Raw genomic sequence first — 9178 nt, 5'->3', positions numbered from 1 at the left:
TCTCCCGGGTTCAAGCGATTCTCACGCCTCAGTGTAATCACGCCTGAGTAGCTGGAATTACAGGCGTGCACCAACACACTCGGCTAATTTTTGTATTTTTAGTACAGAAGGGGTTTCACCATGTTGGCCAGGCTGGTCTCGAACTCCTGACCTCAAGTGTTCCATCCACCTTGGCCTCCCAGAGTGCTGGGATTACATGTGTGAGCCACCGTGCCCAGCCAGGTCAATTTCATGTCTTGGCTATTGTGACTAGGGCTGCAAAGAACTTGGGAGTGCAGATGTCTTTATGAGGTAGTGATTTCTTTTCCTTTGGATATACACCTGGTAGTGGGATTGCTGGATCTTATGGTAGTTCTATTTTTATTTTTTTGACGAGTTTCTATAATGTTTTCCATAATGACTGCACTACTTTACATTCTCGCCAACAGGTACAAGGGTTCCCTTTTCTGTACATCCTCACCAGCACTTGTTACCTCTTGTCTTTTTTTGTCTTTTTTTTTTTTTTTTTTGACATGGAGTCTTGCTGTTGTCGCCCAGGCTGGAGTGCACTGGCATGATGTCAGCTCACTGCAACCTTGGCCTCCTGGGTTCAAGCAGTCCTCCTGCCTCAGCCTCCCGAGTAGATGAGATTACAGGTGCCTGTCACCACACCCGGCTACTTTTTGTATTTTTAGTAGAGATGGGGTTTCACCATGTTGGCCAGGCTGGTCTCAAACTCCTGACCTCGTGTGATCCACCCGCCTAGGCCTCCCAAAGTGCTGGGATTACAGGCGTGAGCCATCACGCCAGCCTGGCCTACATTTTGTCTTTTTGATAACAACTCTTCTAACCAGTGTGAGGTAATATCTCACTGTGGTTTTAATTTGCTTTTCTTTGATTATTAATGATGTTGAACATTTTTTTCATACATCTATTGGCCATTTGTATGTCTTCTTTAGACAAATGTCTATTCTGATCCTTTGCCCATTTTAAAATCAGGTTATTTGTTTCCCTGGCATTAAGTTGTTTGAATTCCTTATGTGTTTTGGATATTAACCCCTTATTAGATGCAGAGTTTGCAAAGATTTTATCCCATTCTGTAGGCTGTCTCTTCACTTTGTGGTTTGCTGTGCAGAAGCTTGTAGGTTGATGTAATCCCATTTGTCTGTTTTTGCTTTTGTTGCCCACGCTTTTGGAATCACTTCAAAGAGGCATTGCCCAGACCGGGCGTGGTGGCTCACGCCTGTAATCCCAGCACTTTGAGAGGCTGAGGCAGGTGGATCACTCGAGGTCAGGAGTTTGAGACCAGCCTGGCCAACATGGTGAAACAAACACCCTCTCTACAATCTACAAAAAATACCAGGGCATGGTGGCATGTGCCTGTAGTCCCAGCTGTTAGGGAGGCTGAGACAGGAGAAATGCTTGAAGTTCATGAAAGGGAGATTACAGTGAGCCAAGACTGTACCACTACACTTCAGCCTGAGTGACAGAATGAGACTCTAGCTCAAAAAAAAAAAAAAAAAACTTGAAGATAGGCAGCATTATAAGCTTATAAAAATCTTTATGACCAGCCAGGCACAGTGGCTCACACCTGTAATCCCAACACTTTGGGAGGCCAAGGCGGGTGGATCACAAGGTCAGGAGTTCGAGACTAGCCTGGCCAACATGGTGAAATACCGTCTCTACTAAAATTACAAAAATTAGCTGGGCATGGTGGTGGGTGCCTATAATCCCAGATACTCGGGAGGCTGAAGCAGAGAATCGCTTGAACCCGGGAGGCGGAGGTTGCAGTGAGCTGAGATTGTGCCACTGCACTCCAGCCTCAGCGACAAAGTGAGACTCCATCTCAAAAAAAGAAAAAAAAAAAAGAAAGAAAAAATTAGCTGGGCGTGGTGGCACACGCCTGTAATCCCAGCTACTCGGGAAGCTGAGGCAGGAGATCTGCTTGAACCTGGAAGGCGGAGGTGTGGTGAGCCGAGATTGTGCCATTGCACTCCAGTCTGGGCAACAAGAGCGAAACTTCATCTTAAAAAAAAAAAAACTCCTTATCACCATATTGTACCCACTAATTTCTAAGCATGCAGTGGTTCCCCTAAGATGAGATAGTACATTTCAATAAATACATAAGAATCAAAAAGAATCAAATTATTCTTTTGTATGTTTTGTTTCATTTCCGCAGAATCTTGCTCTGTCACCCAGGGTGGAGTGCAGTGGCACCATCTCAGCTCACTGCAACCTCTGCCTCCCAGGTTCAAGCGATTCTCTTGCCTCAGCCCCCTGAGTAGCTGGGATTACAGGTGCACGCCACCAAGCCCAGCTAATTTTTGTATTTTTAGTAGAGAGGGGACTTCACCATATTGGCCAGGCTGGTCTCGAACTCCTGACCTTATGATCCACCCGCCTTGGCCTCCCAAAGTGCTGGGATTACAGGGGTGAGCCACCGCGGCCGGCCCAAATTATTCTTTAGTATTCAGAAGCACCATCAGTTTCTTTGACAAAAAATTCTACTCAAATTATATCTGTTTTCTGCTAACATACAATACTTTTCATTATTTCTAGCATGCTTCAAATCATAAATTTGGGAGGAAAATCAATTTAGAATTGCTGGCTAATAGTCTGTCACTTACTCCATCAAGCAATATTATTTTAATAGTCCTGAAAAGCATTTATTGTTCCCTTTTTACAGATGAGAAAATTAAGGCTCATTTTTAGAGAGGTTAAATGGCTACGATCATAAATTGGTTAGTAAGAAAGCCAGGAGTCAAGCTCGGCCTCCTAACTCCACATTCAGGGCATTTGCTGCTTCACTCTTGAATATCCATAGTTGAGGGTGGCTCTGGGCCATGAGTCAGTCATGTCTGTCCCTAGCGTGATGAAATCTCATGCTCTCTATTAAGCCCTCACATACTAGAGGTGCCAAGAAATGGATTCTTTTTCCTAGCATCATGGACTATCCACCAAGTAGTGTTTATACAGTCTTTACGACTTGCCTAGCATTGCGTTAATACTGATTTTAGTTCTTACAGTCCGCACTTACGAAACCGTAATAGGTTCATTACACATGGCAAGTCAGCACATGCCAGGTCGTAGCAGAGAAAAAAGTTTATAGGGTGCTGAATGAGGAGATGGAAGGGGAACTTCAATTCTGTCCCCCTGAGGAGTTTGGGGATAAGATTATTAAGGGTTTTGAAGCAGGCCAAAGTGTGGAAGTCATTGACTGGTGGAAGAGTGTAGGAAGAAGTCACAGACAGGGAGATAAAGAAACTGTATTCTCCGCCGGGCGCGAAGGCTCATGTCTGTGATTTCAGCACTTTGGGAGGCCAAGGTGGGCAGATCACCTGAGGTCAGGAGCTCCAGACCAGCCTGGCCGACATAGTGAAACCCCATCTCTACCAAAAATACAAAAATTAGTGGGGTGTGGTAGTGCCCGCCTGTAACCCCAGATACTCAGGAGACTGAGGCAGGAGAATCACCTGAACCCAGGAGGTGAAGGTTGCAGTGAGCTGAGATCGTGCCACTGCACCCGAGCCTGGGCGACAGAGTGAGACACTGTCTCAAAAAAATAAAAGAAAAGTAAAAGTAAAAGAAACTGTATTCTCATGTTTATTTGGTTCCTCTGTTGGGGGATCTTAAAATTAGTAGGCCTAAGTGGTTTCATTGGAATTTGGGATCTGAAAAACATCTTAAACAAAAGCCTTATGATTCTAATGTCAGAGATCCTATCCATCTTAAAGAAAAGTCTTATGCTTCTAACTTCAGAAATCCTACCTGTAGGATCAATGAGGGATGCAAATGGTCAGTATCTATGTGTCAGTATATATGATTAATGCATAATTATTGTAACTATACGTCTGCCCAGAATTTTTTTTTTTTTTTTTTTGAGACAGGGTCTTGCTCTGTCACCTAGGCTGGATGCAGTGGTGCACTCAGAGCTCACTGTAGCCTTGACCTCCTGGGCTCAAGTGATCCTCCTGCCTCAGCCTCCCGATTAGCTGGGACTACAGGCACAAACCACTGTTAATTTTTTTCAGTTCCTATAGAGATGACATCTCTACAAAAATGCCCAGGCTGGTCTTGAACCCCTGGCTTCAAACACTTGGCCTTCCAAAGTGTTAGTGTTACAGGCATGAGCCACCATGCCCGACCCAGAATTCTTAACCTTGTGAGGATGGCTTCATTTATGTTCATTTTAAGTGTACAAGAAGTTACTGAGTGAGACACTGTGCAAGTGCTGGACAGGGCGTTATGGCTCACGCCTGTAATCCCAGCACTTTGGGAGGCCAAGACGGGCAAATCACTTGAAGTCAGGAGCTCGAGACTAGCCTGGCCAACGTGGTAAAACCCTGTCTCTACTAAAAATATAAAAATTAGTGGAGCATGGTGGCACACACCTGTAATCCCAGCTACTCAGGAGGCTGAGGTAGGAGAATAGGTTGAACCCAGGAGGCAGAGGTTGCAGTGAGCCAAGATTGCCCCACTGCATTCCAGCCTGGGTGACAGAGCAAGGCTCCGTCTCAAAAAAAAAAAAAAAAAAGGGGAGTTTACAGTCCATCTGATCTTTTTTTTCCTTGGCTGTCAACTTACTGTTTAATTATGCCTTTAGACTATTGCATGATTGAAAAAGCACTAAGATATCTTTTTTTATTTTTTATTTTTTGAGGCGGAGTCTTGCTCTGTTGCCAGGCTGGAGTGCAGTGGCGCGATCTCAGCTCATTGCAACCTCCACCTCCCGGGTTCATGTGATTCTCCTGCCTCAGTCTCTCGAGTAGCTGGGACTGCAGGCGTGTGCCACCGTGCCCAGCTAATTTTTGTATTTTTAGTAGAGATGGGGTTTCACCATGTTGACCAGGATGGTCTCGATCTCTTGACCTTGTGATCCGCCTGCCTTGGCCTCCCAAAGTGCTGGAATTACAGGCGTGAGTCATTGTGCCCAGCCTTTTTTTTTTTCTAGACAGAGTCTCGCTCTGCCACCCAGGCTGGAGTGCAATGGCGCAATCTCAGCTTACTGCAATCTCCACCTCCCAAGTTCAAGTGATTCTCCTGCCTCAGCCTCCCAAGTAGCTGGGACTACAGGCGCCTGCCACCATGCCCAACTAAGTTTTGTATTTTCAGTAGAGACGGGGTTTCACCATGTTGGCCAGGCTGGTCTCGAACTCCTGACCTCAAGTGATCTACCTGCCTCAGCCTCTCAAAGTGCTGGGATTACAGGCATGAACCACTGCGCCTGGTATAACCCCATCTCTACATAAAATACAAAAGTTAGCTGAATGTGGTGGCGTGTACCTGTAGTCCTAGCTACTTGGAAGGCTGAAGTAGAAGGATGGCTTAAGCATAGGAGGTGGAGGTTTCAATAAGTCAAGATTGTACCACTGCACTCCAACATCAGCAACAGAGCCAGACTCTGACTCAAAAAAAAAAAAAAAAAAGAAAGAAAGCCTTGAGACTCATTAATTATTATACTTAACCCTTGAACTTTTGTGACGTTTCCTTACCCCTTTTTTAAAGCCAAGTCCCTAGATGAGAAAGTAATTAGATCAAGGTTCAGAATGGCAACGAGAGATAAGATAATTGCAAATAACATCATCCTACTTTGAAAGAGCTATTTTGGTCTTTCAACTAAAATGACTTTTTTCTGTTGAAAGAAATTTGGCTGAAGTAGCTGGCTCAGCTGATGGCAGAAAATCAACAAAATATGAAGAGTTTCATAAAATTGTGGCATCACCCAATTTATGCAGTCATTATATAATCAATGGCAAAACAGAAGGGAATCTAAAACAATTTATAGTTTACTTTGGGAATGCAAACTATTTTATTGTCACTGGCAAGATTTTGTTGTGATGCTTATTTCAATTAGCTTTCATTTCTTATGCATGGACTAACTAAAAGTGGCAAGACAGTATGGTCAGAGGCATGCTTATGAAACTGCCTTTGCAAAAATTACAACTGAGAAAATTATGATGGTGAAAGAGATCTGACCTGACTCCATCTTGCTTCTAACCTCCAAGCTGTCCTTGTTCATTCCTGGGTGTAGGCTGCACTAACTTTGGGAGTTTATGGCTTAACTTTGAAACAAAGAAGATAACAACCCTTCCCCAAAACAAATCTCTTTCCTGGAGACTAGACTGCCTTTGCAGGACTAGTAAATAAGCCTCAAGGTTAGAAATCATGGTTTAGGATTCATGCAGCTGGCTGGCAGGGGGTGCGGGGGGGAAATCTGAGGTCAGGAGTTCAAGACCAGCCTAGCAAACTTGGTGAAACCCCATCTCTACTAAAAATACAAAAATTAGCCGGATGTAGTGGCATGCACCTGTAGTCCCAGCTACTTGGGAGACTGAGGCAGGAGAATCGCTTGAACCCCTGAGGCGGAGGTTGCAGTAAGCCAAGATAGCACCAGTGCACTCCAGCCTGGGTGACAAAGCAAGACTCCATAACAATAACAGCAACAACAACAAACTAAGACCAGTGGTTGAGATATTTTCCAGACCTTGCACTTGATGGATTAGCTGGCATCACCCAGATCAATAAACAGGCTCATCTAGTCTTGTGGTCCCCACCCAGGAATTGACTGAGTGCAAGAGGACAGTTTCGACTCCCCATGATTTCATCCTCTGACTTGATCAATCAGCACTCCCCACTTTCCGATCCCCTACCCACCAAATTATCCTCAAAAAACTAGATACCTGAGTTTCAGGGTGACTGATTTGAGTAATAATAAACTCTGGTTTCCTATGCAGCTGGCTCTGCATTTATTAAACTCTTTATCTATTGCAATTCCCATGCCTTGATAAATCGGCTCTGTCTGGGCAGTGGGCAAGAAGAACCTGTTGGGTGATTACACTTATATGGCAAAGAAAGTCACTATCGACTTCAGAAATTTGCAACAGAAGCCCATAGAAAGATAAGTCTCGTCATGGAAAAGCCACAACAGAATAAATAAGAGTTACTTTATACCCAGACTTTTTTTTCAAGCAAAGGTTGACACTAGCAAAGCCTTTAAGGTTTGTTTCACTGATAACAAGCCATGAAGAAGTCATGTTTCTGAGATTTCTTGGAGGGTATAAGGTTGAGTGGGGTGTGAATGAGGAGTGGGGAACAGGGGAGCCCTGGGAAGATATTTATTTATTTGTGCATATAACAATGATTTCTGAGTACTTACATATGAGTCACTGAGCTGGGCTCTGAAATACAAGCAGAAAAAAAGATAAACACGGTCTTTGCCTTTGAGATACTTACAGTTTGGTGGGAAAAGTAGAAAGGACAAAGGAGTTTAGAGTAATCTGGGTAAACAAAGGAAAGTGAGCATCCCTGCAAGGGACAACTAACTCCTTTCAGATAAGTCAGGGAAGCTTCCTGGAGGAAAAATTGGCTAAAGCTGAAATTGTAAGGATGATAAACATCAAAGAAGAGGGAAGAGTGTTCGTAAGGGAAGAAATTGCACGGGGGAAAAGCTCAGAATTGAGAGAGGGCAAGCATGGAGTATTTAAGGAGAAGAAAGTCCGGGCATGGTGGTTCACACCTGTAATCCCAGCACTTTGGGAGGGCAAGGTGGGCGGATCACCTGAGGTCTGGAATTCGAGACCAGCCTGACCAACATGGTGAAAACCCATCTCTACTAAAAATAAAAAAATTAGCTGGGCATGGTGCAGCATGCCTGTAATCCCAGCTGCTCAGGAGGCTGAGGCAGGAGAATTGTTTGAACCCGGGAGGCAGAGGTTGCAGTGAGCTGAGATCGCGCCACTGCACTCTAACCTGGGCGACAGAGTGAGACTCCATCTAAAAAAAAAACAAAAATAAAAGAAAAGAAAACAGTGTATAGGTAAAATAATTATCTTAAGTCCAGGACTCCTAATTTATGGGTTATTATTATTCCAATGTAGACATCGCTATGAGGCTATGAGTATACACTACTCTTTCAAGAAAATGGTGAAAGGGGAAAATAGCCTTCAGTTTTGTTAAATTTTATAGGAGGTCATTGATTTGGTCTGACCTCCTGCACTAGGCCCCAGCAGGCCAGGCCAAATCAGAACTGAGTTACTTGTGCTAAGTGCCACATAATCAAACTGAACTTTGAAACAAGCCCATCTTCCAGAAAATGGGAGATTCCTGTCAATCTGAGTAAATATAATAAGGAAGTCTCCTCTGTTTTAACTCTACGAGGAAAGTAACTTTGAAATGATCAATTTGCAGGGCCGGGTGCGGTGGCTCACGGCTGTAATCACAGCACTTTGGGAGGCCCAGGCAGGAAAATCACTTGAGGTCAGGCGTTCAAGACTAGTCCGGCCAACATGGCAAAACCCTGTCTCTACTAGAAACACAAAAATTAGCCGGGCATGGTGGTGCACGCCTGTGATCCAGGTACTAGGGAGGCTGACACACAAGAATTGCTTTAACTCGGGAGGCGGAAGTTGAGATTGCACTGGGGCACTCCAGCCTGGACGACAGAGTAAGACTGTCTCAAAAAAAAAAAAAACAAAAAAAACCCCATCAATTTGCTTTTTATTCTCTTTCTGCATTGTTTAGCTCCTTTTCTGCCTACGAAGCCAACATTGTCTGCTCAGCTCATTGGAACATTCAATTTTATAGAATGAGATGTTGCCCGATTCTAGAATTATAAGCAAAAGCCAATTAGATCTTTAAACTAAATCTTAATATTGTAATTTTGTCTTTAGACAGTCTCTTTTGTGTGGTTCTGCAGTTGTGGCAGTTATATAGTTATCTGCATGCATCAGAATATTAAAATATTTTCATCCTCATCTCTAATTTCTACTTTTCATATTTTTAAAATGTAGACATTTAAGTTTATTTATTTATTAAAACTGTTTTGTAGAGACAAGGTCTCCAGTGTGTTGCCTAGGTGGGTCTTGAATTCCTTGCCTCAAGTAATCCTCCCATTTTGGCCTCCCAAAGCAGTGGGATTACAAGGGCATGCAACCCCACCCTCTCCAGACATTGAAATTTTTTTTTTTTTGAGACGGAGTTTTGCTCTCGTTGCCCAGGCTGGAGTGCAATGGCACGATCTTGGCTCACCACAACCTCCGCCTTCTGGGTTCAAGTGATTATCCTGCCTCAGTCTCCCGAGTAGCTGCGATTACAGGCCGCACCACCACGCTCAACCTCGGGTGATCCTCCTGCCTTGGCCTCCCAAAGTGCTGGGATTACAGGCGTGAGCCATGGAGCCCAGCCGAATTTTTTTTTTTTT

The sequence above is a fragment of the Colobus angolensis genome, unplaced genomic scaffold, assembly GCF_000951035.1.
Source record: "Colobus angolensis palliatus isolate OR3802 unplaced genomic scaffold, Cang.pa_1.0 Scaffold197, whole genome shotgun sequence".
NCBI classification, from domain to species: Eukaryota; Metazoa; Chordata; class Mammalia; order Primates; family Cercopithecidae; genus Colobus; species Colobus angolensis.
This window is presented reverse-complemented; position numbering follows the sequence as displayed.